The sequence below is a fragment of the Brachyhypopomus gauderio genome, chromosome 6, assembly GCF_052324685.1.
Source record: "Brachyhypopomus gauderio isolate BG-103 chromosome 6, BGAUD_0.2, whole genome shotgun sequence".
In the NCBI taxonomy this organism is placed as follows: domain Eukaryota; kingdom Metazoa; phylum Chordata; class Actinopteri; order Gymnotiformes; family Hypopomidae; genus Brachyhypopomus; species Brachyhypopomus gauderio.
In genome coordinates this window covers 8350220-8368978 of record NC_135216.1, presented here as the reverse complement: position 1 = coordinate 8368978, position 18759 = coordinate 8350220, and positions in this window count along the sequence as shown.

Here is an 18759-nt window from a genome sequence, read left to right as displayed (position 1 = left end):
ACCACAGGCAGGGTTGAACAGGGACAGCACAGGGAGGTGTTTTATAACCGAGGACTCCTGGCTCCGGCGTAACTTACGGCCGACGTGGGCCGGTGGAATGCGTCTCCTGACGCTCCCGGATGACTACATTTTCCATCAGCCCCTGGGGCAGGGTGGCCATCACTCAGCGGGCACACCCGGGAGAGCCGTCCAAGCCAAACACGCCGGGTTATTGTTGGAGCGGCTGGCAGGCGGGATGCCCTCCCTGATCCCACACACACAGAACCCGGCCAAGAGCAACCAGCAGCAAACTGAGCTTTGGCCTGCCTGCAGGGTCAGAGCGGTACAGCTCACCGTGGAGGTGTGTGTGTGCGTGTGTGTGTGTGTGTGTGAGTGGACATATGTGTGTAGTTATGCAACACTAATGTTGATATATACATTTATATCTACACTGCTTTTGGGTTTGTAAAATGTGTTTTTGTTTGTTTGTTTGTTTGGTTCATATCTGGTTATATCTGTTTATATCAGTGGAGGCCCACTGTGGAATCTCTGTGCTGCTGGTAGGAGGTTGAGATCATAGCTTGATCATGGGTTCTTCTCTCTGGAGGAGCAGCTGGGATTGATCCAGAGTCCTGGCGAACAGGTCATTCCCACTAAACACAATAAATGGTACAGCTCGCCCTCAAACGCTACTGTTGTTTCTTGAGGGAACATGATTGGTCTAGCCGTGACCTCCTGGCCCTAAATCTAACCCGTGGTCAGCGGTCATCAATACTGAGGTCACTTCACAGACAGTCGCAGAGCATGGAGCATGCTGGGATAGATCTGATCTCTCTGGGTGAGATTCACAGCCGTGATCATGATGTGCTGTAATTGCCAAGATTTCGCTTAGTGAATAATTCATGCCCCCCCCCATCCCTGCCCCCCCCCCCCATCCCTGCCCCACCCTCTCTCCCCAGCTCAACCTAAAAGCTCCATCTTCTGCTATCTACTTTTTTTGTCTTTTTATCTATCATTTTCAAACCCCTGAGTGGGGGGGGGGGGTAGCAATGGGAGGGAGTGAGAGGGTCTTCAACCCCTACCCCACTGCCCCCCCCCCCTCCCAAAAAATAAATAAATAAATAAATAAATAAGGGCTATTTTGCCAGACGGTCCCTTTGGCAAACGCACATTAAGTTGATTTCAATAGACCAGATGCTCCCCTCCTCTCAAAGCAATTTGGATTCATCCACCCTTCCTGGCCTTGCTGCAGACCGGGCTGCCTGCTTTTGATTTGTAAGTGGCTCAAATCGAAGCTTTCATTCAAACGTGTGTGCATATGGAGTGGCCGTGCGCTACAGCACGCGAGCTCCGTGCTGAGGGATCCTTATTTCTCCCCCAGACAAAACCCCACACGGCTCTTTCAGGGAGCCTAATGGATGTGAATCTGAAGGGGTTTTGGCAGAGACTTCACACCAATTCACACACTTTACTTCCTCAATCTCGTGGGTTCGGTGTTTTTCGAAGGCATTTCAGATGCGACTTCTGTTTATGAGAACAAATGAAAATGAATTAGCAGCTCTCTCCTATTCAAAACATAACCAAAAAAAAAAAAAATAACATCACAAAAAACACTCAGAAACATGCACGATGCTCAGGTCACCGCTGGAAGGCAAATCTCAAACCTCACTGTTTTAGAATGAGGCTGTATTGGAGTCACAAGCGTATATTGTGTGTGTGTATGATGGGTGTGTGTGCGTCCGTGTGTGTTTATGACAATCAATCTGCTGTGGTACAGTTCTGCACGTAACACACTCCATCTCACATGCCAGTTTCATGGAGACAGCAGGGAGGTTTCTGGGTGTTGTTCTAAGTGTTGACCCACATCCACTCTCCACCCAACATTTACATGCCCTTGACTTTGGCAGCCCTTTGACCTCTTGATGTGCACACGGATGATTGTGACTCCACAGTCGTTAGGACATGCTCGTTCCCATGGGAACTGGGTGTGGTGACAGAGAGGCAGGCTCTGGGGTTCCCTCATCTCAACCCCCCGGCACAGGGGAGCTCACTAACGTTCTGCTCCGAGGTGAAGCCTGTGGGTTTTTCCTATGAAATATGCAGACACCTTTTTTCTCTTTCTTTATACTCAGAACCAGCTATGGCTGCGCTCAATCCCGGCTGCGTATTTCCCTTCTGAGCTCTGGGTTTTCTCATCTGCTCAAATGACGCAAGATGAATCCACTGACATATTGAAATTCCCATCATGCAAGTGCTGAGTTGGTTGATAAGTGGAAGTTCTGGTTGTCCTGTTTGTGTGTTTTTGAATGCTTGCAAAGGACAAATGATGTAAGGCCTAAGGATTTTTAAAAATGAGCTAGACTGTAATCCATGTGTATTATGTAGATATAGTTCAAAAACATGGAGGTTAGGTAAATTGGCTGCTTCTACAAAATTCTCTGAGTGTATGTATGTCTTTCCTTGTCCAACAGGCGGATGTCTGTGTGTCTGTGTCCCCGGTGGTGGACGGTGCTCTGTCTTGGGTGATGTCCTCTCTCCCATTCCTGTACCCGATTCGGTTCCTCGGGTTTCCGGTAGAGAGTACACAGTGCCCACTGGCTGCCGCATCTCACCGTAGAATAGTCATAAAAGCTTGTACCTGTGCTAATTGTAAAGTGACCCCTTGGGTTCTTTAAAGGCGAAGTATAAATCTGTTTCATTCAGATATAGTTTACTGGAGCAATTAATTCATCTGATACTGCAAGGAAAAATACGAGTTTTACATGCTGAAAACATCTTTGGCAGTTGTATAGCCTACTTTATATGCTTTTAGGCACTGTTAAGGCTTAGGATTTAACATTGTCGCCTTCCGTTCCAGTGAAATATCCACTTTCTCATTCCTGGCGGGGGAGAGGAGAGTGACAGAGGACAACTGGTTGTTACACCTGAGGAAATAAATGCAGAGCTCACTCTGAGAGACAAGAAGAGATGATAGCAGCTGTCAGCTCAGCCATCATGTTACCGGCTGTCATTCAGAACAAAAGAATGCAAAAAAGATGGGAAAAATATAGACTTCAAAAAGGGATAGAGCATCAACTTTGTGTGGATGTGCGTGTGTGTCTGTGTGTGCGTGTTTGTCTGAGTATAAAATCACAGGTGTGTTAGTTCATTTCCCCATGAACGAACCACTACTATGGCTTAGCAGTGTTATTTCACATTTAACAGGCCTTTATATCCTGATCTAACAGCAATTAGCACACAGGTTATATGTGTTAGCATTTTAGCGTCATGCTTTTCTAGTGACGTAGTGCTTATGATTCTAGAGCTTCACTAAGTGCTTTATATAGCTTTAAACTTACTTCCAGTGCATTTTGTGTATGTGTGAGTGTGTCTGTGTGTGTCTTTGCGTGTGTGTGTGAAATAAATGTTTACTGTCTTGATGCTCAGCATGGTGCGGTGCCCTAAAACACTCTCAGTCTGGTAAGAGAGTTGTAATGTCCACTCTGTAGAGCTGAAGACTCACACCCTCTTATTTTAGGGGTCCAGGGGGAGCAGGTGAAGCTACAGGCCTGCCAGAGCTTCATGGCTGGGAGACTTCGGAGTGAATGAACTTTCTTTCACTGTCTGACAGTGTAATGCACGAGAAAAGCACGAGGATCGTCAGTGGCTGCTACAGACAGAGCTGCATTTATCACACTTACTGGGTCTTTATTCGCCGTCATGTTGCAAAGGCCCCAATATCGGACATGACAGTAATTATCAAGGGATGATTATATATACAGGTGATAGCAGGTTTTAATAACTCATTTTTTAAACGCTCTTAGGCTGATATCAAGCTAATAAATCTTGATGATTTGAATTGTTGGCGCCAAATCTATTTTGACCATGGCCGATGGGGTTGGCGGGCGTTGATTTTCCTATATTAGAGTGCAATTTAATGCTGACAATATTTATTTAAATGAATAATACACGTTAGGGTGGGTGATTATGTGTCCAAAGGGTGACATGTATGATGCTGTCTAAGGTATGACACATGGTTCTGTGCTTGGTCTTCTTTTATCAACCTTGTATGTGCTGAAGTCTAAAGCACCCATTTTGCAGAGATAGCTTAATAAACATTAAGTCAAGTGAGCTGTATCAGAGGCTAAACCCGCTTTCTTTATGATTGTTTTAAAATGTTTCCATTGTTGCACATTCAAAGACATAAGTCGATATATTTCTAATAATAATACTGAATGGAGCAGATATCCAGATTGATGAGTTAGAATCGCCTTCCTGCATTCTTGCATTGGGGCGTTTTTGTTAATATTTATTATGCTGCATTATTAAATAAAAGCAGAGAGCTGAGATGTGCAGATGAGGCTTTCGTGTTTATCATTTATCTGTCAGCGTTGTCATTGCTCGTAGGTTTTTCTGACTCTCCCATTGTGACATATTAATTATGCAGCGTTAATCAAAATAAATATTCCACTAAACATGTGTCAGTGTGTCCATGTGTTTCTGTGTGTGTGGTGGGGGGTGGGGTGGTTATGTGGGTGTGTGTGTGTGTGTGTTAGGGTGGTTGATCTTATTTAATACCATATTCTGAATATGATATGCACTGAATTAGAACTGGGGTGTTGATGAGAGAACTTTAATTTGCTTTGATTTAATTAGAGAAATCAGCTTATTCCTTCCATTATCATCACATGCAAGGCTCTATATTCAGAAGTAAATACACAAATCTCATTTTACACTGTTATTTTAGTTTTATTCCATTGGGTCATATAAAGTTAACTTTTAAGTCATTTTTCTAACTGCATGACATTTTTTTTCTAAATGTATCACTTCATTTATTTCACTGGTTGAGATAACAAAAGCTTTAGAAACCTACTTTAGCACACTTGTCCATGTATGACTGTAGCCTGCACTGTAATGTGCTATCCTAGTTTAGAACATGTCTTCATGCATGACTGTATCCTCCACTGTATGCACGGTACCATCCTAGTTGTCTGTGTACAGTATGTCTGGTATTTTTGTTCAGTCTGAGTCGTGCAGAGCCAATCTGAACAATTCCCAGAGCGCTGATCCCAAATTTTCCAACACTATTTTTATAGTAGCACATTTTACCAGTGCGATTGGTTTCATGTTCGTAGCCCAGAGGCACAGAGCATACCATCTCCGTCCTTGTCTATCTTTTGTTAATCTACGCCCGTTTGACAGATGTGCTTTTTACCTCTCTACACCACCCCAAGGCACAGAGAGAGGAATGAGGTTCCCTTTGATAGGAGTGATCAAGACTGGCGTTCCTATTCCGACAGGTTTCACCAACATGAGAGGCTCAGGAGAGGTTTGTGTGTGTGTGTGTGTGTGTGTGTGTGTGTGTGGAGGTTGTTGGGGGAGTAGCAGTGCAACACCTATTACCACAAGACTGCGGGGCTGATGGGCCCGTGTCTAAAGGAGTGGTGGTGAGCAGACAGGGAGAGGAGAACCTTGGGGGTGAGGGGAGGTGTGTGTGTGTGTGTGTGGGGGGGGGGGGGGGGGGGTAACGACTCGTGATGATGAAAGGTACCGAGCATGAAAGAGAAGAAAGGGAAGGAGAGGAAGATGAGTAGAAAGCAGCAGGAAAGCAGAACAAAAAATAAAAATAATAATAATAAAGCGAAAAAGCCAGCAGTGGTGGAGAGAGTAGACGGGCCCAACGCTTCCCCACTGGAAGAGGTTATGAGGAAGGATGGTGAACGGTTACCGTAGCGACAGAGTGGTGTAGGACGCCACCCTGAAAGTCACGGGACGGTGTGAGCCGAGCGCTCGTGTCCGCGTAACCAGGGCGGGGACGCGCTCATATAGGCAGCCGGAGAATAAAGGCAGTGTTGACTGTAATTGCAGTCTTGAAATATGGCACTCATAAAGTGGTCCGTCGGACCACTTTATCATCAGCCTTCTTTGAAAGGTAGTTCCTCCGTAAGTGCAAATGTTTCCGAGGCAAATGTAAGGGTTTCTTTTTCTCGTCTTTTTTTTCTCTCTCTCTCTCTCTCTCTCTCTTTTCACTCGCTGTTTATTGTTGTTCTCACGAAACGTGTTTATCTCCCGTCACGGTGGAGGCCGGCGGCCGAAAGAAAGGAGGAAGGTAATGAGGAAGAGCGAGCTGATTTAAAGCGTTACCTCCTCTCTCACACTGCTGCCGTGCACAAAGCCTTTTCATTAAATACAATGGGTGAAATGAAAATGTATCGCACGATTACTGCATGATTGACAACGCGAGCGTCACCTGTTTGCTTTATTTGTAACTTCTATTATCCAATTTGATGTTGGTGCTGTGATTTGTGATTGACTTCTATATGTGTTTGTTTATTAAGTTATATGCCAGATTACGAATTCCATTTGAAACGAGTTGTAAATTATATCATCATATGTAATTATTAATTAATTCATCAATTAATATTGATGCCGTCACATTAGGCTGAATGTAAGCTGCTGAGGCACTCAAATATTTCCACACATAATCTCAAGCATAACGCCTCTAGTTTTGCCTGTATTATTTTTCTTATTTGACGCACTGAGAGAATTTTCAAATTCTTCTCCTCTCATATGCATCTCCATGCCGATATAATCGAGTTTTCACCACACGTGTATAAACATTTAGAGTGTGTATGGCTCATGTACTGATGCGTCATTATATGCCTCATAGTGGCTATACTGTCATTTACCGTCTCAGATGTAGGCCTGCCGTGTTATGTAATGCCACAATACACTTCGCCATTTATTGTGACAATACCTAGTCGCCCATGGCGCCGTAAAGCGTTTATCCACTGAGCTTGAAGCTCTTAGATATTTTGTATCTGATGTTGGAATCATATCTGTAGGGATGTATGTATATGTATACTTACGGGCTATTCAGGGAAGAGTTTCTGCTTAGCTGTGTTGCTTTGATGGACACAAAAGAGCTAGTGACATCGGTCCAGATATACCAAAATGTTTTTAGCTTATGTAAAAAAATATGATCTGTGTATTTACTTTATACTGTTTCTTCAAGTTTATCGGGACAGGTCAGAAGACATCAGCAGTGTGTCACAGTGTGTCTTAATGTGCTCCAGAACAGAAGGGCCCCGGCCTGTTACTGTCCACCTGGATGGGTCTGCAGACAGATAAGGGATAGAGATAGAGAACGAGAAAAAAGAGAACTTCAAATAAAAGTGAATAAATAGAGAGATAGAGAGAGAGAGAGAGAGAGAGAGAGAGAGAGAGATTGCAGTCCTGTTGCATCAGTCCTGAGTAACGACATTGGGAGATGCCAGGTGCTCTAATAGGTTTTGTGCAGGCTGGCTGGAGCAGAGGCGGGGGTGAGGGGGGGGGGGGGGGGGTGAGGGGGGGTGTGGCCCAACCACATTTGTCCCTGTGACATCACCCAGTCCGCACACCCCCCCCCACCCCCCGCTGTGCTCCCGAGCTTCCCACCCCACCAGCAGAACCCACCGTCCCGCCCGCCGCCCCTGCTGTTGTGCCTCCGTGTTGGCATGTCCACTCTCCCTCCCTGACCCCTCTCTCTTCTGCGTTTACCCCATCACCAGCTCCCGCATATAAGACCAATTAACGGCTATCTGCAGGCAGGGAGGGATGGAGGGAGGGACGGAGGGAGGGACGGAGGGAGGGACGGAGGAGGAGGCGGTCATTTCATCCTCCCCTTTTTGTAAACAGAGAGATCGGGGATGTCAAAGCCAAACACAAATATCGGGTCGCGGTGAAGAGACGGAGGCGTGTGAATGGCGGGATGAGGTGGGAGCGGGCTGGGCCAAGGCCTTTGTGAACGCCAGGTCCGTTTGGGCTGAAAGAGGCGCCGTACTGTGGGTTTCAGAACCTCGCTTCCCTCATTTAACAAAAAGCCAGCAGCAAGGATTTGCCGTAGTAACAGAATTGCATCTCCTTTAATGTGGCAGGAAAAGAGTTCACGGCCCCCTCATGTGTGAGGGTGGAGGAAAATGACAGAGGGAGATGTCTGGGTGGAGGAGGGGGGGGCTCCCTGTGTTGTTGTTGCACTGTGATTTATTATTTTTCTGTCATAACAGGACACCCCGTTCAGATCATCTCCCAGATCCGGACTAATCCCCAACAACAGCAGGGGTTACTGGAGCGTTGCAACATCCTCCATCAATTAAAAACAACAGTCGCTCCCCATTTTCCAAAGGATGGCAGAAATTACGTAAACACGCATCATTAGAGTGAGAGCTGGCAGAGGAACCTGCTGTGGTAATCCAGCTCAGGCCGGGCCTAATCCTCACCCACCTCCAGCACGCCTCTTCATCCCGTCACCACGCGGGGCACGCTGCCCGCTCGCGGGCCCGCCCCGTCTCCGTGGCAGCCCTCCCGGGCCTTTTCATCTTCCACAACAGAAAATAGAACTGTTCGGGAATTTCAGTCGATGGCGTTCGTCTTTAAAACAACGGATTTCCCTGCCTCAGACTCCCTCAGCCACAGGTGCGTGAGCCGGGAAAAGAATCACGGCTGCCGCGTTTGTAGCCGACCGGCTGCTTGAAACTTGACAGATTTAGACAGAATCTTGATGTCTCTTGCCAGTGCTCTTGTAACACGTGGGGTTCTTTCGATGCTGAGTTATTTCTTCCCATGAGCTGGGCCACGGGGCCACGGGGCCGTCTCTGCAGCACCTCCGTGCACTCAGGTGCCTTCCTGACACAACCCCAACTCTTTGTTTCCTTTCTTCCCTACTAAAGAAAAGGAATCACGAATCAATAATCAAAGGGCTCTTGACTTGGAGCCTTAGAGGCATTTTCTGTGCAGAAGCCTTGGAGGGTTTGGCTATCCCGCCGTCTCTAAGAACCTCGCCATCCTTCAGCGGTGCACAGAAAGCATCTGTAATGCATCCCGTTATGGGAATACCGGCAGGAACCCAACGTGATGAACGCGAGGAGCACAACTTACTGCATAAACGCTGACATTTTTCAGCTCTCTAAGTGCATAGTTTAGACATAAGTGAATTGATGGCAATCCCTGTGCATTAACCACCTCCAAATCAGAAACCAAAAAGGCTCACTACGTATAATTAATCCCTAATGGTCTACGTGTATGTCTCGGCGGCTGGTGTAACGCGCGGGGGGGGGGGCTAATTTCGTAACCGCTGCGGTGTGTGAAGTGCGACATGCCGTATCTGTCAGATTCCCTTCACTGTTGCGTCCTCTTCTCCGAAGAATGCTTATGTATTTAGCAGGCGTCCGCCTTGAGGCCAGATGCGCCCGGCTCTGTGACCTTTGTCAGTATCCAGGGCCAAAGGGGAAGTGTTATCCCAGCATTAATATTCCAGGCATCTCCTCACTGGCATTTGGTCAAATGCTTGTTCATTTAGGGATGCAGCCTTGGGATCCCATGTCAAAATGTCAGCTGCTTATCTGTTTGGAGACTCCCATGTGCCAATACAAGCAATATTTATCCCACATTAGTAAAAAGGACATCTCATTGCTTCTATGGTGCTGCCTGTATGCAGAGGCTCCTTGTTTGAACTTTAACCCCAGCAGCAGTCTGCCCAATCACACTGGAGTCTCTGGAGCTCTTCCTGTCTCAGCTCCCGGAGGTCCCGGGTCCGTGATGTGGACAGGGCATGACAGGGCTCAGTGTCTCCGAGGCAGATGGGGTTCGCCACCGACCCGATGGCACGGCACACTGGCCACCACACGCTGGTTTAGTTTAGAGCCAAACAGGGGGAACACTTACATGGTAAAGCAGTGTCTCTCCCCATTAGGGGGATAAATGAATCTGTCTCCTCGTGTCTACGTTCATTCGGCACAGCGTGGGAGAGGAAATGCTCATTTCAGCTCAGTGGGAACAGCCCAAATCACAGTGGATGGAACTCAAATGGTTCCCTAGGAATGCAAAATCAAAAGAAAAAAAGTTTCTATATCTATAGCATGGTGTGTGTGTGTGTGTGTGTGTGTGTGTGTGTGTGTGTGTGTGTGTGTGTGTGTTTGGATCTGAGAAGGAGAGGTGACACAGAGCTTCACTGATCTTAGCACTGCAAACCCAAAGAGCTGATGGATGCTGTTTGTGACTCCTCTCTATGTATTATGTAGGCCATATGTACTGGACTGGTCTTCAGAAGAATAAAGTTCCTTGAAGGCAGCCAAGAGTTAAGGAATTCATTACACGCACTCATGCTAGTATGTGCGGGCTTAGAGGGATGAATTCTTTGTTACTCTTCCATAAGTATCTCCTCTGTACCACCTACCACACTGATCACGGGATATGAAACCTCATCTCCTGACTCGTTCTTATTCTCCAGTGTCAGAGTTCGTTTTAAATCAACTCTTCACCACACTGTGAAGTGGATGGCTCTGGTCAGCAGACACGCCCTGTCTCAGTCTTGGCTCTTTCTCACGCCGGACTGTACTGTACCCACATGCCGTTTTCATTCCAATCAGTCTTTGCTGGACTCCTCTGCTGTTATTTCCGTCCTTTTCCATGCTGTTATTTCTGCGCTCCTCTGCTATTCTGGGGTGTCTTTCTATGTCTGCATATGTGAGGATTACCAGCACCACTGCCAGCTCCACCCCCATCCTCTTTCTCCACCCCCAGCCTCTTTCTTCGTAGTTCGTCCTGGTTGTTTTGTTTGAGAGGTGAACTCTCTGTGGGTGGATGGTGGTTATGGTGTTTTGTGTGCAGTGATTTGACAGTTTACAATGTTTTATGTACAGTGATCTCCCAGTAATTGAACAATGGTTATGGTGTTTTGTGTGTGGTGAACTCTGTGATTGGACGATGGTTATGGTGTTTTTCGTGCAGTGAACTCATAGTGATTGGATGGTGGTTATGGTGTTTTGTGTGCAGTGAACTCTGTGATTTGATGATGGTTATGGTGTTTTGTGTGCAGTGAACCCGTGGTGGTTAGATGATGGTTATGGTGTTTTGTGAGCAGTGAACTCTGTGATTGGACGACGGTTATGGTGTTTTGTGAGCAGTGAACTCTGTGATTGGACGATGGTTATGGTGTTTTGTGAGCAGTGAACTCTGTGATTGGACGATGGTTATGGTGTTTTGTGAGCAGTGAACTCTGTGATTGGACTATGGTTATGGTGTTTTTTGTGTGCAGTGAACTCTGTGATTGGACAATGGTTATGGTGTTTTGTGAGCAGTGAGTGTAATAACTTACAGAAAGATGCTGCTGCTCCTTTAGGACAGCAGATTAATGTCACTTATGCACAATTAAACACGGGAAGAGCTCAGGATGCCTGGGACGGGACATCATTTCTCAGATTTACACTTCCCCAGTAAAGTGATCCAGCTTGGGTTTATATAGTGTGAGTAACTGGCTTGCTTTCATTACATCCTACACAAAAACAATTACTTTGAGGAAACAGGCCTCATATTTTTGCTGTCTTCAAGGGAAATGGATTTCTTCACTTTGGCACGTCCTGCTTAATTCTGAAGTACATATAGACTCTGGAGGTGACATAAAGATACGGTACAAAAGATGTCACCACACACACAATGTATTTACAGCAATATGCTTTCTGTGGTCATAAATTTCTGGATGTTGACAGTCATTTCTGATCATCGCATCATAAGAGGAAGCTGCTTTCATCGATGTTCTAAGTCATTGCATCATGTGCAGTACGTAGCCTGCTGCAGCTGGCCTCTGCTAGTCTAGCGCCACAATGGCATATTAACTGTTTGTTGCTGTCCACATGCGTAATAAACCATATGGTAAAGACGCGTCCTCTTGAGGCAGTGCGTTCTCATATGAGGACAGGCTGGCTTCCCTGTGGTCTGTGTCTCAGGAGGACAGGCTTCTCATAAACAACGGCAAACTGGGAAAAACATGTTTGCAGAAAATCTGCTCAGTGAATTTCTATTTCACTGACTTTATTTTTGATCTAATGTTTTTTTTTGTGTTTTTTTTTAGCACCGCCTTTGTTTAGCTGCTTAGTAATTAATTGTATTGGTTGTATGCCTTGTTACTTGGTGATGAAACTCCAGTTGATTCCCTCTGAATCAGCAGGTAGGATGTTGCTTTTACTGTGCAAGTTGACTAAAGCCACTGTACTTGTGGTTCACATAAGTGCAATAATGTTGAAGAATGGATGTGAAATCGGGAAGGAGCCCATGACTTTGAAGCCCATGACAGCCCATGACCTCATTTTCCTTCACTGTCCTCACTGTCCATCACTGTCCTCACTGTCCCTCACTGTCCTCACTGTCCCTCACTGTCCTTCACTGTTCTCACTGTCCATCACTGTTCTCACTGTCCCCCACTGTCCTTCACTGTCCTCACTGTCCATCACTGTCCTCACTACCCCTCACTGTCCTTCACTGTCCTTCACTGTCCTCACTGTCCATCACTGTCCTCACTACCCCTCACTGTCCTTCACTGTCCTCATTGTCCATCACTGTCCTCACTACCCCTCACTGTCCTTCACTGTCCCTCACTGTCCTTCACTGTTCTCACTGTCCATCACTGTCCCTCACTGTCCATCACTGTTCTCACTGTCCATCACTGTCCTTCACTGTTCTCACTGTCCCCCACTGTCCTTCACTGTCCCATACTGTATTTCACTGTTCTCACTGTCCCCCACTGTCCTTCACTGTCCCTCACTGTCCTTCACTGTCCCTCACTGTCCTTCACTGTTCTCACTGTCCATCACTGTTCTCACTGTCCATCACTGTCCTTCACTGTTCTCACTGTCCCCCACTGTCCTTCACTGTCCCATACTGTATTTCACTGTTCTCACTGTCCCCCACTGTCCTTCACTGTCCCCCACTGTCCTTCACTGTCCCTCACTGTCCTTCACTGTCCCTCACTGTCCTTCACTGTTCTCACTGTCCATCACTGTCCCTCACGGACCTCACTGTCCATCACTGTCCTTCACTGTTCTCACCATCCTTCACTGTCCCTCACTGCCCTTCACTGTCCTCACTGTCACTCACTGTCCTTCACTGTCCCTCACTGTACTCACTATCCTTCACTGTCCCTCACTGTCCTCACCGTCCTTCACTGTCCCTCACTCCCATTCACTGTCCCTCACTGTCCTCACTGCCCCTCACTATTCCTGTGTCCTAAAGCACAATGACCTGATTAGGACATTATTCTTCCTGAACTACTTCCTACATTCTCTGTGTTTTATCCAGGAGTGATTGGATCGTCCCCCTTTGTCAGTGTACAAGCCTTTGAGTTTTACCTTCTCACTCGTTAGGGAGATGCATGGGATTTCTTCCTGCTCTGCTTAATGTTGGATGTAGACAGCAGTAAAGGAGATGAAGGATCGTTTGAAGCCCGCAATCCTCTCAGCTCCCAGCAGTCTTTGTTCTGCTAACAGGGGACAATTAATCTTTAAGAGACATGCACAAAGGAAACTTTAGTTCACTAGATACAGCTTAGAGGGCTCAGAAGTTGTAAATGTTGCATTGCTAACTTTACTCCAGCAGCTGTGGCCCATACGTTGCTCTATGAGTTTCACTGTGTGTGCGTGCACTCACTTGTGTGTGTGTGCGTGTGTGTGTGCGCGTGTGTGTGTGTGTGTGTGTGTGTGCGCACATGCATGTGTGTGTCTGTGTGTGTGTGTGGTCCAGCACTCTGCTGATTACAAGCCTGAAGTGACTGATTAGCTCTGTGTTAGCATGTTGGTTAGCGTGGGCGCTGCTCTCTGGAGCGCGCTGGACCCGCCGCAGTCACCTGAGCCCCATCAGACGTGTGGCCCGGTGCCCGTCACGCCGGCCAGCCTGCGCCGGGGGCCGAGCACACGGGCCGGGCGCGGCGCCAGCAGGTGTGATTAGCTTGTCCTCTCACATCAGTGTGAACAGGCCTCCTCATTGCGTGCGTTCATGCCAGGGGAGCCACTCGCCATCTGGTGCCGTGACCACCGCTGGGAGGGTGGCACTCTCACACAAGCCTCGCGCCCGAGGGGTTCGGCTATAGGTGGCTCGGTTGGCACAGACGCTCGACACCAAGACTCCGGGGCGCAGGCTGAGAGGAGACGCCCCCGCCGGGCTGATGTGGGTCGGCGAGAGACCGAGTCCCGCCGGGTCACCTTGGATCCGGTCTGCTCCTCTCCTTGACGTGTGGGGCACGAGGTGGCCGTACGTTACCGCGCTCTGTCTTGTTGGATGGAGGGAGCGAATGTGTCTTGAGGTAACGTGATGCGCAGGGAAAGTGGGATTATGTGGTGTGGTGTCACAACATGGCCTTGACTTTTTCAAGTGCTGTTACACCGAAAAGGGATTTTTCAGCTTGTTATGTTTGTGTGTGTTGAAATCTCTATGAATTTGTTTTCTTAAGCTCACTGGAGCTTGTATGCATATGTATGTGTGTGTGTGTGTGTGTGTGTGTATGTGTGTGTGTGTGTGATCTAGTGATCTATACCATATCCCATGCTGAGAATGGGCTGTGTGGCTTTCTAGGGGGTGTAATTAAACTGCATCAAAACCCATGTGATGGGAAAGGATTTTAGTGCATGTGTTTGTGTGTGTGTGTGTGTGTGTGGGTGGGTGAATGTGCACATGTGCAGGATATGAAGACAAGATCCTATTCTTTTTGACACACTCATGGTGCACATTTACTTTAATCTTTGCCTTTATGAAAAATCCTCGGCAGCTCTAATGACTTCAGTGCCGCTGAAGTGTAGAAGTAATCAAAGGTAATGATGTCTCTGAAAGGGCTTTTAATGTTAACATACCAGAAACAACCAGTCAAGTTTTAGTATTGCCTAATTGTTTAAATCATAATTACAGAACTGGCTGAACTCATTCTCACACCAGAGGGGAAATGGAGCCCTTGTTGATACATTACTGATGTTTACATCTGCTGTCCACTTCACAAACACCAACCTTGCACACCTACACTGGGGTTGTTTCATTACGTCCACCTGTCTGATAGACACATCAGACCGTGGCCCACTGCTTACCACACAATCACTCAGATACAATTAGTGACTGGTCTGCCACCCAAACCTTTCAGAATAGAACAGCAGTCCTGGGGTAAGAACACAGAGGAAGACCAGGATGAAGAGGCAAAAGTCTCTAAGTATACACCTATAACATGTCATCAGAAAATCAGATTGTGAAAATCAGTGCAGGTTTCTGAAGATTATGAAATCCCCTCTATTACACATCACAGGTGATGTTCTTAGATAATGTATATATTTTATTTTATAGTGTATTTAATGGTACTACAGCACTATGGGCCTGAGAGTAACGTACTTTCAATCTTCTGTATGCCCTTTACATGCTAAAAATATTGACAAATAAAGCTGACATGACTTGATCTGATAAGGATTACATGCAGCATTCTAATATACAGTGGAACCTCAGAAACCTTCTAGTTGTTCATGTCCTTCAAACTGAAGGTCTCCATCCAGGACGTTTATTGGAGTTGATGCCAGTTTTTCACTTTTAAACATTCCTTCTCATTTTCAGTTGAAAACTGATTTTATGTTTTTGTTACAATAAACAGAATTTATTATGTATTATAATAATGATAATAATAATAAAATAATAATAAAAACATGTCATCCTATTACCTATGCTTTAGTCTTTTATCGTTTATTTTTGTTACCAAATTTTATACTCTAACATATAAATGCTAATAACCTACACGTAACCTTACAGAATTTATCCCAGTAATTATGACGCATATACTGCACACATACTACAGCTCCCATGACGCAGTGATGTGTGTGTGTGTGTGTGTGTGTTTGTGTGTGAGTGTGTGTGTGTGTGTGAGTGTGTGTGTGTGTGTGTGTGTGTGTGTGTGTGTGTGTGTGTGTGAGTGTGTGTGTGTGTGTGTGTGTGTGTGTGTGTGTGTGTGTGTGTGTGTGTGCATGTTTGTATGTGTGTGTGTGAGGTGATCTGCATTTAAGGTGAATGAAGTTTTAGTTAGAAGTGATTCCTCTGATGTCTTACACACACCTCAATGACGCTGTGTTCCCCAGTCTACCTGCGGCCTGATGCTGTTAATGGACCTGTGAGAATGTAATGAGGTAATAATGGTATTAGAGAGGGCTGGTGGGCGGGGCAGGGGGTGGATATGTGGGCGGGGAGGTGGGAGGGGCTACAGCTGCCCTGCTCCACTGATGCCTGGCCTGGGCAGACCCCCAACACAGCCAGCTCCTCTCTCTATTTCAACCGTCTAGGAGGAGGGCGGACACACACACACACACACACACACACACGCACACACACCTCATCAGCATGTACAGGAGGTAGGCTACTCTTCTTGCCTTCCTCTCTGTTTATCATGACCAGTATGGATGACTGTGTTTGTGTAAGCCCCCTCTGTCTATCACCCCACATCCGTCTGTGTTGGGACAATGGCGCTTAGCACATCTGGAGGCTTATAGGAGATTAGTTCAGACTATGTGCGTGAACTCACTGACGTTGTGTTTGAGCTTAATATGTGGAAATCACACCAGCAGATTAGTGTCTATATATTCATTCATTAATATTCGTCTTTGCTTTAAATCAAAGGTGATTTAACAGTTTTTCTTCTAAGCACTGATGACAGCTGATGCATGGTAGATGTTATCTGGTCTGCGTGCTTCAAATGTCAGGCATTCTTCAGTGCTACGAGCAGGACAGGCATCAGATGGGTCCCTAAGCTCTGGAGCTACTGTACAAACACAATGCACCACTGAGAACTGGGATTTTTAAAGTGGGAATGTTTTAAATGTCAATATATTCCACTGGGTGACTTAATAATTATTTGATTTCATGCAGAGACTGTTTGTGGTCTAGCTCGTTTGTATGTGTGTTTGCATGTGTGTGGGCACGTGTGTGTGTGTGTGTGGTATATGGGTTGGTAGGTGTGTGACAAACCTTGCTGACCTGTCTCTGCTTATACGATGCCTAGAGCATATGAAGTCAGTTTGGTCATTATTGGTCTAGCTAGACCGTTAGTAGCATTTTATGATTCTATTATCTACATAAGCCTGTCAGGCCTGTGAGCTGAACACTGAAAACAATCCTCACTTACTCTGAGTCTTCATTATCTATGCACATATACTGTATATTAACACACATATATATGTATAAGAAATACACAGAGAGAATATGTTTAATACACAACATTTAATTTCATTGATTCATGCAGTGGCTCGTGCACAGACACAAGTTAATATCACACGCATTACCTTTGGCTAATGTCATTAGAACAGAGAGGTTTAGGATACAGAGCACCTGGCTATGTGTTTTAATTATCTCTCGTTCCTTTGATGCTCTTCCCGATCCCCACACAGGTTTAGCAGAGCTTTGCACATATGTAAGTGATCCTACAGCTCCCATTGATCTCCTAATGAATATGAGGCCGAAGGTGAGAAACAGAGTATACCTGACAAAGCTGACCAAGACAAGACGGTGTGAGGAGAGCAGACCTCTGGCCAAATACTGATGGGGAAAACTGTCAACGTGAGGGGTTTTTATTTGGTGCCGTGGTCTTAATAATCACGTGCTTTTTTCTCCCAGAAAAAGTCTTTTCAAAATGCTGCTCCCTTCGTACGTTTCCATGAAATTACCTCCGCCTGATCGCGGGACTGTCTTTCCTGGTTTGTGGTAAACTGAAGGGATTTGAGGGACGTGTTTTCGTGTCCCTAGGAGACACGCAGTCGGGTCGAGGTTCTACGTGTACCGCTCCACGTGTGCTGATGGATCCGTCCTGACTTAGGCAAGCAATCATTTTCCACACAATGTAATAGAGCAGAGAAAAAACTATTACGGCTGTACGCAGAAATAAAGATATATTCTATCTAGCATATTGAAATGTCTTCATGTGGTTAATAAGAGGATCTAAAAAAATAAAAAAAGAAAAAATAAAAAAACACACAGGGAGATAAAAGTAATGAGTTTTTTTATTTTATTTCACCTCAATACACATGAGGTTGTGCAGTTAACACTGACAATATTGGCTAGAAAGTGACCAGAGATCATTCTCTCCATGGAAATCTAAAAGCAGAATGCAGCTCTCTTCAGACTGAGAGACATGCGTTTCATTACACTCAGTTTATTGCTCACACAGAGCTGTTGGTTTGAAAAGCGCAAGACGAGATTAGAGTGGGGAGAATTCAATCAGAGCAGCTCTCACATTGACATTCTGTAATCAACAACACAAGCAATATTGCCACAAATGATGAGGATAATCCTGTGGTAGAATAAATCTGGGAGCCGCTGTGTGGCCGTCCTGAGTTTATCAGATTTAGATTTGCAGATTTATATGAGCACTCAAGGCAATGAAAAACTATGTACTGTGTGTTCGTGCGTGTGTGTGTGTGTGTGTGTGTGTGTGTGCGTGTGTGTGTGTGTGTGTGTGTGTGTGTGTGTGTGTGTGTGCATGTGTACGCATGCATGCGTACAAGAGAGAGGAAGAGAGAGAAGGAGAATTGCTTGAGAACACAGGCAGTTCCAACTTTGAATATTCTCTCTAGACAATCAGGCAGCTGAAAACAGATTAGCTACAGTGACTTAGGGCCCAGTGATAACAGTGAAGAGTGACGGTAACCTTGACGAGTCTATTGAGAGTTTAGAAAAAGTCACACCAGCATCACTCCAACACAAGGCATTGTGGGACTCAGAGTGAAGGCAGCCATCCAATTAGAGCTGAGAATCTCCTCGGGCAGCTCAGACCCAATCCACTCCCTCTGGGATCTCTCTTTCCTTCCTCCCAATCCACCCCCCCCCCCCACACACACACACACACACACACACACACACACACACTGCAGTGTGGTTTGGCTCCTGTTCCTGGAATTAAATCAGCCTCGTTTTCGGCTTGCTCTTCATGACGGAGGACCACAGAGCGAGTCGGGTCAGGCAGAGTTTAAATGATAAGGCTGC